Raw genomic sequence first — 20537 nt, 5'->3', positions numbered from 1 at the left:
CAAGGCTTTGCATGACTGTCTCTTCCGAGCCAGTGACTCAACCATAAACTCTGCCAATAACATCAACATAATATCCACCTGTTCATCCTTCATCTGTACAGGTGTCGAGAGGCCATTTGGCCCAAGTGGATCATGCTGGTGTTTATGCTTCAGACAAGTGTCTTCCCAATCTTCTTCATCTAACTCCTTCAACATATCCTTCTGTTCATTCTCCTCAAGTTTAGCAAGTCCACCATTCAGTTTAGTAGCATTTCTGCTGCTAAACTTAACTACTCTACATGCTAACCACTCTGTGTAAAAGAAGATACCCTTACATTTCTGACTGGATTGAGCAGTGACCATCTCGTATTGATGGCACCTGCTTTTGATTCTGCCAACAGTTCCTCTATATCCACTCCAACATCATTTAAACACCTCCATCCAACTATCCTTCAGCTTTTCTTCTTTCTAAATGTTCAATCTTTCCTGACACATCCTCTTAATTCTGGAATCACACTTGTGAATTGTTATCTTCTGTTCTACTTTCTCCAGTGTTTCCTCTGTCCTTTTGATCGCAGGGACAAGAGAATTCTTCTTTGTATTCTCAGGATGGTCTGATCAGGATCCTGTACACTTCCCCTTCAATTCTTACCCTTGATAAATGCATTGTTGGTGTTTTTTAATTGCCCATGTCACTGGCTCCTCAGGATTTATCTATTTGTACCCTTGGGTCCCAAAGTTTTGACTCTTGTTGTGGTCGTCCCTTTGAGGGCAACACAGCAGAGTAAGGGGGGGGGGGTCATCTGGCTTGGGGGACCAATTGGGACACAGCATGACTAATCACCCCAGGGGGTGAGTCCTCTGTTTAGACAGTAGGCATATAGGGGAATAGAGCAGCTGTGCTGGCTGCTGTAAAGTTTTTCTTATCAATAAACACCTTTTGTGTTTGTAATGAAGTATGCAAAAGTGCATTATTGCATTATCCAAGGATTCGACCAAATGCACCATCTTTAAAAATTGCCAAGACACAATTATTCTGCAAGGTGTTCTACTCATTCTGGGCCATGGGCATCGCTGGCGAGCCAGTATTTACTGCCCATTCCTAGTTGTCCTTGGAGGGCAATTGAGAGTCAACCACACTGCTATGGGTCCAGAGTCACATGTCGGCCAGACCAGGTAAGGGACAGCAGATTTCTTCCCCTAAAGGACATGAGTGACCCAGATGGGTTTTTCCGATGATGGTTTCATGGTCACCTGTAGATTCTTAATTCCAGATTGTTTTTTATTGAATTCAAATTTCACCATCAGCCATGGCGGGATTCGAACCCGGGTCCCCAGAATGTTAGCTGAGCGCCTGGATTGATAGTCTAGCAGTAATACCACTAGACCGCAAGTCCCTCACATCCGGAGCTGGGGGATTTTATCCCGTATGTTTGATCGCCCAGTTTGATCCGAGATGCTATCCTTTACTCTCTTCTTCTCGCATCATGTTTCATTCCAGCTTGCTGACCCCTGGCCAGGATGCAGTAGAATATCCGGTCACTTTGAAGGCAAGTGTGAAATGGCAACATCCTGATCCATTGCTTGGGCTGTGCTCAATGAGGGGGGGGGGGGGGGGGGGCGGGGGGGGGGGGGGGGGGGGGGGGGGGGGGGGCGGGGCGGCGGGGGCGGGGGGGGTCCTGATTGAGGTATATAAAGGGAATTGGTAAGGTACACGACGAACAGATGTTCCTGTGTGTGTGTCAGTCTAGAACAAGAGCTCACACAGAGAGTCCAGGATTTCCCTGGGAATTGTGGCGAGTGGTGGAAATAGGCCACGCAAATGTCCATCAACCTCAGAAAGCATTTTCCGGTTTTGGAGTGAGCGCTTCAGAAAATCCTACGCATGGAGTGGGAAAAGATGGGTTCAAAACTGAGATGAGGAGAAACTTTTCTCAGTGAGTTGTTAATCTGTGGAACTCACTGCCCCAGAGTGCAGTGGAGACAGAATCCATCAACAGCTCCAAGGAAGAGACTATTTCAGAGACTATTTCCTTGCATGGATGTAGCTGTTACTTGGGGGCATAACTATAAGGTTCATGGTGGGAGATATAGGAGGAATGTCCAAAGTAAGTTCCTTACTCAGTGTGGTTGGGGTGTGGAATTGCCTGCCTGCTGTGATAGTGGAGTTGGACACTTCAGGAACTTTCAAGTGGTTATTGGACAGGCACATGGAGTACACCAGAATGATAGGGAGTGGGATTGCTTGATCTTGGGTTTGGCAAACATCGAGGGCCGAAGGGCCTGTATTGTGCTGCACAGTTCTATGTTCTTTGAAGAGATAGATATGTTTCTGATGCAAAGTGGGATAAAGGGTGACGGGAAGCAGGCAGGAAAGTGGCGTGGAGACCAGGATAAAATCAGCGACCACCATGTTAAATGGCAGAGCAAGCTCAAAGGGCGGAATTATCTACTCCTGCTTCTAATTCCGAATTATTATCCTGACTTTCCCATTTGAGTGTTTTCAGGAGGAAGCACCATACCAGTGTACGTTAACAGGACAGCTGGGGCAGAGAAAAAGCCTTGCTTCAGCCTTGCTGGGACTGGAGCACACAAACTCTGCTGCGCTGAGGGCAAATCTCACCTAACTCCACCTGGACATTTTGCAGCCTGGTGACGGGTTCCTGGGTGTGTGGAAATCAGTGAGGAATTTACACATCCCTCAACAAACCATCCTGGGCTGGCACCGTGGTTAGTGCTGCTGCCTCACAGCGCCAGGGATCCGGGTTCGATTCCCGGCTCGGGTCACTGTCTGTACAGACTCCGCACATTCTCCTCGTCTTTGTGTGGGTTTCCTTCGGGTGCTCTGATTTCCTCCCCACTCTAAAGATGTGCAGGTCAGGTGGATTGGTCATGCGAAACTGACCCTAGTGTTCAGGGAATTAGCAGGGTAAATGTATGGGGCTGTAGGAATAGGGCCTGGGGTGGGTTTGTGGTTGGCGCAGACTCGATGGGTCTGCACTGCACTGTAGGATCCTATGATCCTGGATAACCCCCCCACTAAGAATCTGTTCTAATCCTTCCCTTCTGTGCTGCTGGATATCACAGTGAACCCAGAAGGCTGAGAGAAAGATTGAATGGAGATGTTTAAAATAATGAAGGGTTTAGGTAGAGTGGTTAGAAAAAGTTTGTTTCTCTTAGCAGCACAAAATAACCAAGAGACCAAAGATTTCAAGTCATCGGTAAAAAGATTACATAGATGTTAAGGAGTAATTTTTTTTCAATGAAGGGTGATGGGGCTTTAATCTTCTCTGCCTCAAAATGGGTCGGAGATGCAGAACCCATCACCTCTGAACCCTAGAACCTGAAGGGTGACAGACCAAGTGTGGGCAAGTGGGATTAGGCTGGATTGTTCTTCCCTGTAACCTGGTGTTGTGAGACTTCTTAAAGTCCAACAGGTTTATTTGGTAGCAAAATCCATGATCTTTCACAGCACTGCCCCTTAAGTCAGGTGAGTGGGAGTTCTGTTCACAAACAGGGCAGATAAACACAAACTCACTTTACAAAATAATGGTTGGAATGCAAGTCCTTACAGGTAATCAAGTCTTAAAGGGACAGATAATGTGAGTGGAGAGAGGGTTAAGCACAGGTTAAAGAGATGTGTATTGTCTCCAGACAGGATAGTTACAATACACACACAATACATTAGAGACAATACACATCTCTTCAATTTGTGCTTAACCCTCTCTCCACTCACATTACCTGTCCCTCTTAGATTTGATTACCTGTAAAGACTTGCATTCCAATCGTTATTTTGTAAATTGAGTTTGTGTCTTCATATGCCCTGTTTGTGAACAGAACTCTCACTCACCTGATAAAGGAGCACTGCTCCACAATCTAGTGGATTTTGCTCCCAAATAAACCTGTTGGACTTTAACCTGGTGTTGTGAGACTTCTCACTGTGTTTACCCCAGTCCAACGCCAGCATCTCCACATCATGGTTACCATCGACACCGCAAACTGCTTGTTCTTCTCTGGCCAGTGCAGGCTTGATGGACCCAATGGCTCTTTTCACACCATAACTATAGACATGGTTCAGCATCCCCCAACTGCAGCCCAGGATAGCAAACGGTTAAATCAAAATCCTTCTGGCCAACAGATGAGCAGATAAACTGCAATTCAGAGAAAGATTCTTCTCCGACTTCCTGTTGGAACCCGTTTACACAGGAAATTAGAAATCAACCTGGATTAGCTTCAGTTTGGAAACTGCTTCCTTGTGAAAACAGAAGAAAAGTGCTCACCAGCGAGGGCGTATATGTCCCTGTTATAAAACAGGGACAGAACGGCAACTCACCGGCAGGTTGGAGAAAGAGAAACCTCCACATTTTACCCCTTAAAAAGGAGTGTTTCTCCACGACCGTCTCATCGAAACCCTCACCAAGGGGAAATAAAACAGGGCAAGAACTGGACTTATACCACACCCACCAACTCGCAGGATTCTGACAGTATAGAAGGAGACCATTCAGCCCATGGTGTCTGCACCAATTCTCTGACAGAGCATCCCACTCAGGTCCTATTCTCACAAACCCACATATTTACTTCCTCGCTTAACCCGCACATCTTGTATCCCTGAGGAAGAATTTCGCATGGCCAATCCACCTAATCTACAGATCTTGGGACAGACACAGAGTCTTTAGCATGGCCAATACACCTGACCAGAACATCATTTGGAGGAAACCGGAGCATCCGGAGGAAACCCACGCTGACACGGGAAGAATGTGCCGACTCCACACAGCCAGTGACTGGAATTGAACCTGGGTCCCTGGCGCTGCAAGGCAGCAGTGCTCACCGCTATGCCACAGAGCTGACTCACTTACTTCAACATCATGTGTGGTCATCTTGGGCTAATGCGCTCTTGACAAATTCAAGATGAATAGCCTCATTAAACTGGGAATTCTAGGTGGTACATCCCTACATCAGAGCTGGACTGAGAGTATGGTAGGCAGGAGGAGGTGGAGAAAGCAGGCATGAAGACAACAACACCTTGTGCAAACTTGTCCTCCACAGTCGATCAGAAGGAATACCTTGCTAATGGAAATAATGACAGTGGGGATTTGGATGGTTTCGGATACTCTGAGCTCGAAACACGAGGAAGAATTGGGAGACGACAAACCAGGGGAAGAACTCCTCCCGAGGCAGTTTCCGAATTTCCCAGGACTCGAGTCTACAGTTTGTATCATCAGGGATGAGAGGTGGTGAAGTTGGTGTTATGGTCTCGCGCTGTTCCACATGCACTGTGGCAGCTCACACCAGCACCTTCGGCAATGAGGAGTGGGCAACAAGCCAGGGTCTGGTCACTGACACCCACCTGCCACCAGAAGGATAGAAGCTAACCGTGACCACTTTCACACTCCTCTCTCTCTCTGAATGGACTGCTCATGAAGGCACTGACTCTTCCTGCTGGTTCCTGGCCGCTATCACTCAAAGGGACGTGAGGTGTAGAAGACAACCATTCAGCCCTTTGGACTTGCTCTGCCGTTCCTACACAGTTCCTCATGGAATCTCTACACTACAGAAGCAGCCACTTGGCCCACCCAGTCTGTACTGACTCTCTGACAGAGGATCTTATCCAGGCCCTCTCCTCATCACCCCACACATTTACCATGGCTCATCCATCGAACCTGTGCATCTTTGGACACCAGGGGCATTTTAGCATGGGCCAATCCACCTAACCTGCACATCTTTGGAGTGTGGGAGGAAACCAGAGCACCCAGAGGGAACACAAGCAGACAAGGGGAGAACAGTACAGATTCTGCACAGACAGTGACCCCAAGCCAGGAACTGAACCGAGGTCCCTGGCGCTGGGAGGCAGCAGTGGTAACCACTGTGTCACCGTGCCGCCCCCGTTTACCCAGCTTGATATCCTAATCCAACGTTCAATTTCCCTCCTGGCCTTGTAAACTGGAGAATGTAGAGCTGCCTCCCTGGTGAGGAACGTGCCAGGTTTGATATGCCCACCACCACCAGGGCTGGAGAAAGGGGCACCTCATTCAGGGAAACAGGTCGGACTCCAATTTCCAGGGGAGCGGGTGGGGCGGGGGGAGAGGAAAGGGGGGGGGGGAGCGGGTGGTAGCTGAAATCCAGCTGTGGTGCCTTCACTTGTGGGATAGCCCACAGGCAGATAACGGGTCGGGCTCATGCAGGAGCCATATTCCCAACGGAGGAAAGCACCTCATTCAAACACAGTAACACAGAGACGAGAAGCAGGAGCCTTCCAGCCTGCTCTGCTCTTCATTATGGCCACGGCCGACCATCAGATTCAACGTCCTGATCCCCCCCTTTTCCCCCCATATGCTTTGGTGCTTTGAGCCGCGGGAGTTCTAACTCTCTGTATGCTGGTCAACAGCAGAAAATGTCTTTTCAGACAAACAAAATGACTGGCTGTATCCCCAGTGGAAAGGGTTCCCTTGGAGGGCCCAGTACACACAGCCTATCCATGGGCCTGTCCCCCATCTTCTCCTCGAGCTCGCAGCTCCTCCTCAAGAGATGACAGCGTCCTTGCTGGATTAGCTCCCATGAAAAGGCAGCTTGTTTGGGATAATTTATTTGTCCACGCTCTGGCCATGTCAGCTGTCTGGTTTGTACAAGGAGCCTGTTTAAACTAAGCAGCATGCTTGGATGCTGTTAAACTGGGAAAATACAGCCTGCTGCATCTGGAATGGTTCTTTGTTGTTAAACATTTTAAACAGCAGCTTTGATGCTCACACTGCGCGAAGTCATGGAACAAGTTTGCCTGGCTGCGATAGTGACGTTAGCAAGCTCCAAATACCTCCTCCGTCCGACTTCATCCCACTCACTCTCCCCACCCCTTCCCCACCAGACAGTTACTAGGGATAGTCTAAGTGAGCAGGCGAGGGTCTGGTCGATGGAGAGATAGAGATCGTCTGAGTGAGTGGGAGAGATAGAGATCGTCTGAGTGAGTGGGCGAGGGTCTGGCAGATGGAGGGATTATCGATAGTCGAAGTGAGTGGGCAAGGGTCCGGCAGACGGAGTACAATGTTAGTAAACTGTGAGGTCATCCATTTTGGTAGGAACTACAGCAAAGTGGACGATGGTACAAAAATTGCAGCATGCTCCTGTGCAGAGGGATCTGGGTGTTCTTGTGCATGGATCACAAAACATTGGTGTGCAGGTAATTAAGGCGGCAAATGGAATTTTGTCCTTCATTGCCAGAGGGTTGGGGTTTAAAAACAGTGAGGCTATGCTGCAGCTGTATAAGGTGCTGGTGAGGCCACATCTGGAGAACTAAGTACAGTTTTGATCTCCTTACTTGAGAAAGGATCTACTGGCACTGGAGGGGGTGCAGAGGAGATTCACGAGGTTGATTTCGGAGTTGAGAGGGTTGGCTTATGAGGAAAACTGAGTAGACTGGGGCTATACTCATTGGAATTCAGAAGAGTGAGTGGGGGATCTTAAAAAATTATGTTTCCAGTGGTGGGTGAAACTAGAGCTATGGGGTATAGCCTCAAAATCAAGGGGGAGCAGATTTAGGACTAAATCGAGAACTTCTTCACACAAAGGGTTGTGAATCTGTGGAATTCCCTGCCCAGTGAAGTAGTTGAGGCTACCTCATTGAATGTTTTTAAGGCAAGGATTGATACATTTTTGAACAGTAAAGGAATTTAGGGTTATAGGGGGCGGGTGGGCAAGTGAAGCCCAGCCCACAAAAAGATCAGCCACGATCTTATTGAACGGTGGAGCAGGCTCGAGGGGCCAGATGGCCGACTCCTGCTCCTGGTTCTTATATTCAGTCCTACAAGGCAGGAGGGTCATTCCATTCCTGACACACGACACAATCAAAACACATCCCCCAAAAAGCCTGAGCCACTCTTCTCAAAATGGTGCTCCCAGGAGGCAGGCTGGCATTCCACCTTGGAGAGAGCCCCGTCTCCCCACCACAACTATGACTGAATGGTGAAGCAGATTCAACGGGCTGAATAGCCTAATTCTACTCCTGTGTCTTCCGGCCATTCCCTTCCGCTGACCCCATTCCTCACCATTAATTCAGGAACCTGGAGCTTTATTTCCGTCCATGAGCAGGACACACCCTGTGAACAGGTTCAAACACCCACCCTTTGAAAGGGCCCACACACAAGCTCTGGGTGGGTTTCTTGCCACACTCCAGAGATGTGTGGGTTGGGTTGACTGGCCACGCTGACTGGTGACAGGCAGACTAGCAGAATAAATACATGGGGGTTACGGGGACAGGCCACGGGTGGGACAAGTTCTTGGTGCAGACTCGATGGGCTAAATGGCCTCTTTCTACTCTGTCGGGGTTCTACGAAAACCGTCTTGCAAGCAACCAAAGAGCTTCTCTTCAGACTCAGAAGCTTCGAATCATTGGAAATTTCCTGCAGAGAACTCTAAACAGAAACAACCAAAATTTGGGAGCGAGGATAGGATGTGGAATCTTTATTACCTCAGCCACGGCAGGGGGTGGGGGGGTCATATGTAACTGACTGCTATAAATACACTACAAACAAACTCGTGAACCAGTGCTGTGCCAGTGTGAGGGGGTACAAAGAAGCTTTGCACGGTGCTCACAAGAGTACAGTCAAAAGTACCAAACTCAATGATTCACCTCAAAGGACAACTTGGGAAGACTTGGAACACATCAATAGGAAAACAAACTGTGGGAGACTTCCTCTTCCATCACAGAGTTCCTCTCTGTATAAATCCATCCCAGTTTCACAAAAAAACCCTGCAGCTTGAGGTCTTTTTCAGTAAAGACTCACAAACAGACAAACACAAACAGGATTAGGTTCTCCGACCAAACTGTCCCAAACACTGAACTCCGGAAAAACTCAAGCTCAGAGATGTAAACCCCCCCTCTCCCAATATGATTCCCGATCTGAGAGGACTACGTGGCTGACATTATTCTCTGCAATACTGCAACTCCATTAGCAGTCAGAGGCTGCCGACAGGTATTCTCATCATGTCGCTCCCAGAAGTTGGTCATGATATAGATACCACAAGAGATAGCAGCAGAATAAGGCCATTTGGCCCATCGAGTCTGCTCTGCCATTCAAACATGGCTGATATGATTCTCATCCCATTCTCCTGCCTTCTCCCCATAACCCCTGATCCCCTTATAGATCAAGAAGCTATCTATCTCTGTCTTAAAGGCAGTCAATGACCTGGCCTCCACAGCCTTCTGCGGCAAAGAATTCCACAGGTTCACCATTCTCTAGCTGAAGAAATTCTTCCTCATCGCAGTTTTGAAGGGGTTGTCCCTTTACTCTGAGGCTGTGTCCTCAGATCCTCGACTCTCCTACTAATGGAAACACCTTCCCCACGTCCATTCCATCTAAACAAGCTACCAAAGGTGAGAAATCCTTGCTTTCGATATTTGCCATGCTGCAGCAGAAAGGCCAGTTTGACCGACTTGTGTGGAACCTCACATCACACAAGTCTCTGGTGCAACCATGAAAAATGGCCCCTGGAACACCTGCACATAACAATTCATTCCCACTGTGTACAGACGGCGAAGAAACTACAGCAATTCAACATCTAATTGGAGAAGCGGGCAGTCAGACCTGTACAGGCAAACTTCCTGTCTCTACAACACAAGTGGCTTCACCTGAAGCCTCTCCAGCCAATCAGACACTCCACCCTAGAGGCGCTGTGGAAGGCATGTCCCCACGCTTGGCCTCTTGGCAAACTCTCCACCACATTGTCCAGAGTCCTTATTAAACAAGGCTTTTCTGCTCCTCTTAGAACATAGAAGCCTGACAATACAGAAGGAGACCACTCGGCCTATCAAGCCTGCACTATCAACAATCCCACCTGGCCCTCACCCCAAAACTTCACGTGTTTACCCTGTTAGTGCCCCCGATACAAGGTGGCAATCTTTGGACTGTGGGAGGAAACGAAAGCACCTGGAGGATATGCACACAGACACAGGGAGAACAGATAATCTCCACATAGACAGTCACCCAAGGCCGGAATTGAACCTGGTCCCTGGTGCTCTGAGATAGCAGTGCTAATCACTGTGCCACCTGATGCAACAGGCTTCCAATGACCTTTGTTTCAAACAGCTTTTATCTTTTCCGTTCAAAATTAGTTTGAACCCATCCTTGTGACAGGATGTCCAGTCAAGTCACAGCTTGGAGTCAGTCAGTCAGTGGGGAAGGAGCAATGGCAGAGGTTCAGTACACACTGCCATCTTCCCACAGGCCTTCTGGTGACACTTTGCACAAGAACTTGCAGTGATGGGAAATCCAAAACTGCACAACAGCTGCAGGGCATCGAGGATGTGTGGTGAGCAGGACAGATAACTGTGTCCCTCCTTAACCCATCAGCTTGAACAAGTGTGAGTGAAGCACTCAGAGTCTGAGTGAGGATTTGTGGAAGCTAGAATATCAAATTCAATGTCAAATTAGGCTGAGAAAGCAAATGAAAGAGTGGGAAAAGAGATAAAACAGACAGAAACAGAAGAGATTCAAGATAATTGGCATTTTTTGAAAATTCCAGTAACAACTGAAATGTGAAAGAATGAGAAGCCACACTTGTAAAGTTTCATTTTCAGGGCCAGAGATATTGTTCCTCACTTACTGAGGTTCAGCACTATTAAACCTGTCAGTACACTGGAATGAACAAGCCTCAATGTTTTCCAGCAAGTGACCCAGTGTCACGGCTTCACACCCTGGATTCTCATGGTGAGTCTCTGTCGCGGAGATAGCAAGACTAAGACTGTTCAGACAGCAACTTCCTGCCTCCCACATTTCACTGCACACGTGCAGTCACTCGAGCTTGTGGTCCAATTCATTCCGGAACCATCTTGCGGGATTGCACCACAGTCCATTTCAGGCTCGTGCCAAGATTCGTTTCAACATTTTGTTTCCTCCAGTCTCCAAATTTCCTGAAGATGGCAAGCCCGAGGCAAGTATGGAGTCCAATCCAAAGCAACATCATCAATCTACTCTCTCTCCAAAGCTGCCAGGCACAAAGCACGTCGCCTGATGATAACCAGATCACATTTGGACACTTAACGTTTGTCCTTTGCTTTTTGGGAAAAAAAAACAATAAAAATCAAACCAAGAGCTTGTTTTAGAAAGATAAACCAGCTGCTGGAACATGCCAAGGGTATTGTAACATTCCTGGCATTCCTTCAGTGAAAAGAGCCCTCAGGCCACAGCAAGGCTAAGCTGCTAACAATTCCACATTCCAATTTGATAAACTCCTCTGGAGCTCCAGTTATCGTACAGGACACCATCTGGATCATTCACACCACAACCAAATCATTAATTCCACCGCTGTGCACCTTCTGACGTGACAAACATTTTTCGCTCCTTTTAAAGGATGTAATGGCTGTTGTTTTGATAAAGCCTTCAACCCCCTCAACAAGCTGCTATGTCAATAAAGTTCTTTCTACTTCTTCTCCTCAATCACTGACCCTGCCAAACAAGGCAACATGACCTTTCCCTATCCAACTTCAACATCTTACCAGCATCTCCCCTGCTTCCTCCCTCCCCACCGAATCACACAGGTCAAACTTTTACCCAACTCCTTAACCGGGTTTCAAACCTGCACCAGAAAAGAGGTCAACAGGAGGAGGCCATTCAGCCCCTCAAACCTCCTGCACCATTCTGTTGGATCTTGGCTGGTCTGCGTCTCATCAACTCAAATCGACCTTAACTCCAATACCTCGAATATCTTGCTAAAATCCTCCACAATCTGAGTTTTTTATTCATTTGTTGGACATGGGCATCGCTGGCTGGCCAGCACTTATTGCCCATCCCTCGTTCAGAGAGCAGTTGAGAGTCAATCACATTGCTACAACTCTGCAGTCACACATAGGCCAGACCAGGTAAGGACAGCAGATTTCCTTCCCTAAAGGACCTTAGCGAAGCAGCTGGGTCTTTCTGACAATTGACATTGGTTTCATGATCATCAGTAGATTCTTAATTCAAACTCCACCATCTACCGTGGTGGGATTCAAACCCGGGTCCCCAGAACTTCGGCCGAGTTTCTGGATTAATAGTCGAGCGATAATATGACTAGGCCATGGCCTTCCCACAATGTATTATTGCCAGTCTCTTCAGCATTGTGGAAAGTGAGAAGAAGAGAATCCCAGATTCCTGTGTTTCCAGATGTTAGTCCTCATTTTCTGAGTTCTAATTTTATGGCAGCCTCCTGTCCAGCAGATCAAATAGTTTTTTGGTGTTGGACACAGCAACCTGGTTAAATCACGATAAACCGCTTAGTGAGGTCATCTGTTCATCTCCGATACACCAGGCCAACAAGCTTAATCTATGAGATCTGTCCTTGTAAATTTAACCCTTTTTAGTCCAGGCAACATCTGTGCAACATCCCTTCAAAAGGCACTGTCTCCTTCCTGAGCTGCAGTGGCCCGAACTGAACACAACATATGGAATGAGGTCCAACCGGAGACTTATACATCTGTTCACAGCTTCCCTTCGAACCATCTGTTCATCCACATTACCACCCTTCCTCTCTATCCCCCACCACACCCCATTCCATTCTTCACCCTCTCCGATAATCCCCAGCACAGTATCAGAGAGAACACATCCCTGTCCATCTGCTTACCAAACCCAACACTGTCCCTTCACCGCAGCCAAACCTACCATCGCATTCTCAACAATCCAACTGGTATTTCACACCAAACATGGTGAATGTGTCTTGAGTGGTGACAGCAGTCAGTGGATAAACAGAGAACCAGTCCAAGCAATCAGAGAAAGATGGAGCCATTTGATTCCAAAGCCAAACCGTTTCCGCCATTGCAATGTGAAGGCGATGGACTTGGAAACCAAATGTCAAGGATCTCACTGTCAATAATCAGTTGGATCAGCTATTTAAGTACTGTGGCTACAACAGCAGGTTGACACTATGGTTAAGAAAGCCCACTACTTCCTCAGAAGACTGGGGAAATTTGACCTGTCAGTTACGACTCTCACCAACTTTTCCAGATGCACAACAGAAAGCATTCTTTCTGGTTATATCACAGCTTGGTCTGGGGCTCCTGCTCTGCCCAAGACTGCAAGGAACTACAAAAGGTTGTGAACGTCGTCCGATCCATCTCTCAAACCAGCCCCCAATCCACTGACTCTGTCTCCACTTCCCGCTGCCTCGGTAAAGCAACCTGGACATACTCTTTTCCATCTTCTTCCCTCAGGAAAAGGATACAAAGGACACGCACCAACCGACTCAAGAACAGCTTCTTCCCTGTTGCCATCAGACTTTTGACTGGTCTTACCTTGCATTAAGTTGATCTTTCGCTACACCCTAGCTATGACTGTAATACTACATTCTGCACGCTCCTTTCCTTCTCTATGTACAGTATGCTTTGTATAGCACACAAGAAACAATCCTTTACATTGTAAAACTAATACATGTGGCAACAATGAATCAAATCAAAAAATCAGAGGCTGGAAATCCGATGGAGAGTAACTCATCTCCTGACTTCCCAAAGCCTGTCCACCATTTACAAGGCACAAGCCAGGAGTGTGATGGGACACTCTCTCCTTGCCTGGATGGCTGCAGCTCCAACCACACTCGAGCAGCTCAGTGTCATCCAGGACAACATGCACCTCACCCACACAGACGCGCTCCAGCACTGACACACAGTGGCAGTGTGTGTACCATTGACAAGATACAATGCAGAAATTCACCCAATTTCCTCCAACAGCACCTTCCAAACCCACCACTACTTCCATCTAGAAGGACAGGGGCAGCAGATACATGGGGAACACCACGACCTCCAAGTTTCCCTCTGAACCACTCACCATCCTGACTTGGAAATACATCGCCGTTCTTTCATTGCAATTGGGTCTAAATCCAGGAACTCCCTCCTGAAGAGCACTGAGGGTGTACCACAGCAGGGACTGCTCTGGTTCAAGAAACAGCACCTTCTGAAGGACAATTAGGGATGGGCAATAAATGTTGGCCCAGCCAGCAACACCAACATCCCGAGCAAGAGCAAAAAAAATTCCTGTGTTCTCTTTAAACATTCATCCACAAAGTGTAACGTCTTCAGAAATACAGAGCTGACAGCTTCCCCTTTGCACTCAGCACTCCTGAAGGAACATCTCCCTGTTGGAGATGGCTCCACACATCAAACCATTGCCCAGAGCTCAGCCCAAGTGGCTACTCTTTAATCATCACCACAACTGAGTGTCAGTAAGATATTCAACCATGAAGGGCATCACTGCTGAGCCCAAACTGTATACATACACACAGGCATGGAGACACACCCACTTCCAATGGGAATCACCGGGCAGGGATCAGGAATTGGAAGCTGGGGCTGGCTTTGATCTTCCTGAGCTCAGGCCAAGCATATGCCCTGGGGAGAGAAGGTGGGGTGACATGGTGGCAGTGGTTCATACTGCTGCCTCACAGAGCCAGGGGCCCGGGTTCGAATCCCGGCCTTGGGTCACTATCTGTGTGGAGTTTGCACATTCTCCCCGTGTCTGCGTGGGTTTCCTCCAGGTGCTCCGGTTTCTTCCCACAGTCCGAAAGACGTGCTGGCTCAATGGATTGGCCGGGCTAAATTCTCCCTCAGTTGACCCAAACAGGCGCCGGAGTGTGGCGACGAGGGGAATTTTCACAGTAACTTCATTGCAGTGTTAATGTAAGCCTACTTGTCACACGAATAAATAAACTTTAACTTATAACTGAATGTTGTTAGGATTGTGAAAGGAAGTGAGAAGTTAAGCTGTGGGAATGAGTTTCTGCCAATGAGGGAGTCTGGGAATGGGAGGCACAACCTTCAAATCAGGAGGGAAATGAGCAAAGACTTCCTCACACCCAGGGTGGTGAGCCCTCTCTTCCTCAATCAGATACTGAACGCTTGATCAATTGGCCATTTTAAACCTTACTTAGACAGATTTCCCCTGCTGTGGAGCCGGTGCTAGCTGAGGTAGAAATCTGTCCTGATCCAAGTGAAGGGTGCACATTCTCGAGGGGCTGAATGGCCTCCTCCTGTTTCTGTGTTCACTGAAGTGGTTATTTCTGTTGTTGAGAGTGCCCAGCGACTCTAGTGTGGAGCTGTCTCACCCCAATCACTGAAGCTGTGACCCCAGCCAGACAGGATGAAACTCTTAGTCATTTCCAACACTTTGTTCGATGAGTCACAGAAATCAAAGCAATTCAGAAATCTAAGCAGGAAAAAAAAAAGCCACCCATTTTTTAAAAAAATATTAACCAAGGCAGCACCATCTTCTGCCTTGTGAGGAAGTGGCTGTGAGCTTTTAAAGCAATTATCAGGTTCTGCACACACATTCAGCACCTTGTCCATCATACATGACTGTACGCAGCTGCCCTTTCCTGTATGGGAGAGAATGATTCAGGTTTAACACTGTCAGACACACACACAGAGCAGTGCAATAATAAACCAGACTAACTCCACGTCCTGACTGCAAAATATCAGCTGCCCTTTGTACTCTGCCCTGTCCCCAAGCCCGGAAGGAAGGATCGATGTGTGTTCTATATGGGAAATAACATCATTAGAACATCATCAGCATCCAAACAACACCAGATTAGATACTCAATATCTCAGCACAAACATGCCACTTGTCCTGACCTGGAAAGATTTCATACAATAACAGGGCATCTACAATCATAACGGTTCCATTTCCACATCATCTATCTTCAATAATCTGCCACCCACACCTTGATTCTCAGAACCAAATGTCAATTTTCTGCCGACACAAACTCCACTGAACAACCCCAACCCTACACTTATCACCATGGAACAGGCATTGACAGAGCTGCTTTCAGGATAGAGTGTTATCCAGGTGAGGGCTGCCTCACAGCACCAGGGACCCGCGCTCGATTCCCGGCTTGGGTCACCGTCTTTGGGGAATCTGCATGTTCTCCCCGTGTCTGCGTGGGTTTCCTCCAGGTGCTCCGGTTTCCAAAACATGTGCAGGTGAGGTGGATTGGCCATGCTAAATTCTCCTCCAGTGTACCTGAACAGGCGCCAGACTGTGGTGACTAGGGGTTTTTCACAGCAACTTCATTGCAGTGTTAATGTAAGGTGACACTGATAAATAATCTGATAAAATAATAATATTATGACTGGGCAATGATCGGGTAGGTTCTGACTGTCCTGGCAATGCTGCTACAGTTCTTTTAATGTATTTTATGAGATGTGGAAATCTGGGTCAGCATTTATTGATCATCCCTAACTGTCCTCCATTTCAAGAAGGCAGTTGAGAGTCAGCCACGTTGCTGTAACTCTGGAGTCACATGTAGGCCAGACCAGGTAAGGATGGCAGATCTCCTTCCCTGAAGGACATTTGTGAACCAGATGGGTTTTTCCGACAATGGGTTGTTTGACAATTTTAAGCACAGAACAGCCTGCTCCTCACAACAAGACTCTTAATTCCAGATTTTTATTACTGAACACAAATTTCACCATCTGCCATGGTGGGATTTGAACCCTGATCCCCAGATCTTGTCCTGGGTCTCTGGATTACTTGTCCAACGACAATACCCTCCTGTTGGAGCTGTCTGCTCTGTCAGATGGGTGTAATCGTGGAGGAGCAGTGAGGTTCTCCTACACGTCTCAGTCAACATTCATCCCTCGACCAGCATCAGTTCGAAACAGAGTACTGGGTCATTTCATCAACAGGACTGTTTGCGGCCTCTTGCTGTGCATGTTACTTCCTACACAACGAGCGAGGTTCACCTGCACAAGTACATCATTGGCTGGAAGGCACTTGGAGAGCTCCTGTGGTTGTGAAAGGTGCTTCAGAAATGCACCTCCACATCACTTGTCTGAAAACATACTTCATGTCTCATGCATGAACAGACAGCAGGGAGAGACACTGGGAGGTATCCTGGTTCCACAAGGGACACAACTACGTCAAGGGGGGAAAGGTGGGGAAACTGATGAAACTTGCAGCAACAAGATGAGACTCCAAATCCTCCTCCAGCTTGGATGACTCAGCAGATCAGAATACGCTGAAAATTCAGTCACATCATCTGCATTTTTCACACACTATTAGCAGCAGAAACTAACCAGCTCAGCACAATTAGCGTTGTTCAAATCCCACAGCTCTCCTGACCAGAGGGCCCTGGAAACACTTCCTGATGTGGAAATTCAGAGACACAGCACCTGGGAATGCTGATGACAACACTGGCTGTTCCCTTTCCAGAAAGATCCCCCCCGACCTCCCCCGTTCCAGGCTGGAGGGGTCACAGCTTCACACAACAATCATGCTACAACGTCACAGAATTGCCCTCCGCACCAAAACATCATCACGTGGGTGGCACAGAGGTTAGCACTGCTGCCTCATAGTACCAGGGACCTGGGTTCGATTCCCGGCTTGGGTCACTGAGTGCAGTTTGCACATTCTCCCCGTGTCCGCGTGGATTTCCTCCGGGTGCTCTGGATTCCTCCCACAGTCCGAACGACGTGCTGGTTAGGGGCTTAATTCCAGCGTACCCCAACAGGCGCCAGAATGTGGCAACTAGGGGATTTTCACAGTAACTTCATTGCAGTGTTAATGTAAGCCGACTTATCACACTAATAAATAAACTTGAACTTAATTCCCTGCCCTGAATACAATATCAACTAGAAGAATCACAGAACCCATATGGTGAAGGAAGAGGCTATTCGGCCCATCGAGTCTGCACTGACAACAATCCCACCCAGGCCCTATTCCCATAACCCCACGTGTATTTACCCTGTCAATCCCCCTGACACGAAGGGGAAATTTAGCATGGTCAATCCACCTAATCCACACTGCAGATACACAAACACAGAAAGAACCATTGCTAACTCCTTAATCTGGAGATGTGTGCGCATCCTTTGACTGCACTGTCCTGTACCCAAAAGCATTAAAGTACCACAGAATTCACTCCAAGACACACAAACACACGTCGGCAGAAACTTTCCAGGTGATATGTTTCTTCTGGCCAAACACACGCCGTTATCTCAGGAGCCTCACATACATGTCGCAGGCGTGCTGAAGGGCCAGGAAGATGTATCACCACAATAGCTGCAGCCGGCCCATTCATTCACCCGCCCCCTTCCCCCACCCGCTACCTCACCAGAAATGCAAGATCACCCAGGCAGCCGCCATCTTTCCTCATTCATGTCCCAATCTCTCAGTAACTCGCAGTGCCTTTGCTCGGTGCCTAATGACTTGCACAAAGACAGCTCTCTGACCTCCACTGGCAGTGTGGTCATTGGTGGCCCTCACACCAGGTGTGAAACCAAACACTGATCCGCCCTCTCACATCAAAGATGCCTCAGCACTGCATCCAACAATATATTCCTCAGACAGAGTCTGTGCCTCAACAGGCTGTCCTGGAACTGATATCTCAAGGCTGACGTCACTTCTAATGGACTTCAGCGGCTGTGAAACTGTCACGTGGCCCCAAATCACCAAAGACCCCTCTCCTACAAGAAGTTGTGAATGTAGCCCAATCCATCACGCAAACCAGCCTCCCACCCATTGACTCTGTCTACACTTCCCGCTGCCTTGGCAAAGCAGCCAGCATTAAGGACCCCACGCACCCCAGACGTTCTCTCTTCCACTTTCTTCCTTTGGGGAAAAGATACACAAGTCTGAGGTCACGTACCAACCGATTCAAGAACAGCTTCTTCCCTGCTGCTGTCAGACTTTTGAATGGACCTACCTTGCATTAAGTTGATCTTTCTCTACATCCTAGCTATGACTGTAACACTACATTCTGCACTCTCTCCTTTCCTTCTCTATGAACGGTAGGCTTTGTCTGTATAGTGTGCAAGAAACAATACTTTTCACTGTATGTTCATCCATGTGACCATAATAAATCAAATCAAATCAAATGGGGCCCATTTCGATTTAGTCCTTCTCTCATCTCTTCCCGGCATCCAGCAGCAAAGCTTCTGGTATTCCCTCGGTTAACTCAGCCTGTTACCACTCAATGAGGGAGTACTCCTGAGGATGACTCTGTCCTTCATTTAAACCCCGCGTGCACAGTGAATGGTGGCTCTCCTGTAATCCAAGGCAGCTCCAGCTAATACAGTTCACCCGTGTGGATTGAGGATCAGCCCTGGTGCTCATACTACAAGTGGAGAGACGGAGGAGGGGGGTGGGGGTGGGGAGGGAGTCAAATTCCTCTGTGTGTTTGTTGTTCAACAAAAGCACTGACCTGCCTGTTTTTCACCAATTGATCTAATCCTCCAATACATCAGGGCCAGATGCACTGCCAGGTGCGTGGCAAAGGTTACAGAGGAATGAGGGAGCTCGGGGTTACTCTGTCCAGTGTGTTTGTTCAGGAAACCATCCAGGGAGCTGGATAAACACATTTCCAGGTGCCCAGCCCCGCTTCACTCAGTCCCCCCTGTGTACGACTCAGTCAGATCCGCCACAACCATCATCCCAAACTCCAGTCCGCGTCTGATCGGTGGCAGGGATGGCTCTGTGGGTAGCATTCACGCCTCGGAGTCAGAAGGTGATGGGTTCACGTCCCACTCCAGGCGATAAGTCCCGAGGGGGTGCTGCATTGTCAAGCTGTAACGTTAACCCTGTCTGCCTTTCCAGGTTAAAGCTAAAAGCAGCAAAGTTCTCCAATGTCCAGGTTAACCTTAACCCCTGCAACAGATTACCTGGTCATTGTTACTTTGCTGTTTAGGGGACAGTGGTCTGCACAAACTGACCGTTGAATTTCTTTCATTACAACATGGGCTGGAAAGCACTTCTGCAGATACTGTGGAAATTCTATATGAAACATATTTGAATGCACACACACTCCTCTCCAACAGCTCTGAACTCTTCTCTATGTTACTCAGTACCAACCGACTCAAGAACAGCTTCTTCCCTGCTGCTGTCAGACTTTTGAATGGACTTACCTTGCACTCAGTTGATCTTTCTCTACACCCTAGCTATGACTGTAACACTACATTCTGCACTCTCTCCTTTCCTTCTCTATGAACGGTCTGCTCTGTTTATATCGTGCGCAAAAAACAATACTTTTCATTGTATGTTAACACGTGACAATAATAAATCAAATCAAATCAAAAAGGTAAGCTTCTCAGTGTCAAATTAAGTGGATGGGTCCCTTCTTACGCAGTCCCTTCTTATAACTCCTCCCCCCCACCCCCCAATTCTCCTGAAGCTACTTGTGGGCTATTGTTTCGGCAAACCCTCCCATATCTGCAGCACACCACCAACACGCACCCCCCCCCCCCCAACCCCCCAATCCCCCGTGGCCAGCCAACACCCCCTGGAACCATGTTCACCAGCTACCCTGTCATGTTATCTGACAACTATTCCAGCAGGGGACTGGTCTCCCCGCCCCCTCACTCCATTCAAGCTGGGGTTAAAACATCAAATATAACAAGACCCTTCACTGTACGGACCCAGATGTGGCTGCGATGAAAAGGCTGAAGGAGTGATCCACATTCTAAGTTGTGGACACAGCAGCAAGGGGGACACTGTCAGTATCTGATACGTCACACAGAGATTCTCTCTGATCCTGTCACTTGTTTTGACTCTGGTGTCTCGCTGCACTCCTTTAACAAGTGCCTTGGGACACTCTGCAATGGCAAGTGCACACTATAC

At 48.1% G+C, this 20537-nt stretch overlaps 1 protein-coding gene across 3 annotated transcripts in view; it reads right to left on the bottom strand.

The window, feature by feature from the left end:
- LOC145361334 (fibroblast growth factor receptor 1-like) overlaps positions 1 to 20537 on the bottom strand; it is a 196801-nt gene that overhangs the window by 104863 nt on the left and 71401 nt on the right. The window lies entirely within an intron of this gene.

The sequence above is a fragment of the Carcharhinus amblyrhynchos genome, chromosome 34 (assembly GCF_965287045.1).
Source record: "Carcharhinus amblyrhynchos chromosome 34, sCarAmb.v2.hapA, whole genome shotgun sequence".
Taxonomy (NCBI): domain Eukaryota; kingdom Metazoa; phylum Chordata; class Chondrichthyes; order Carcharhiniformes; family Carcharhinidae; genus Carcharhinus; species Carcharhinus amblyrhynchos.
The sequence above is the reverse complement of the archived record's forward strand: the minus strand, read 5'-3'. Positions and strand labels throughout refer to the sequence as shown.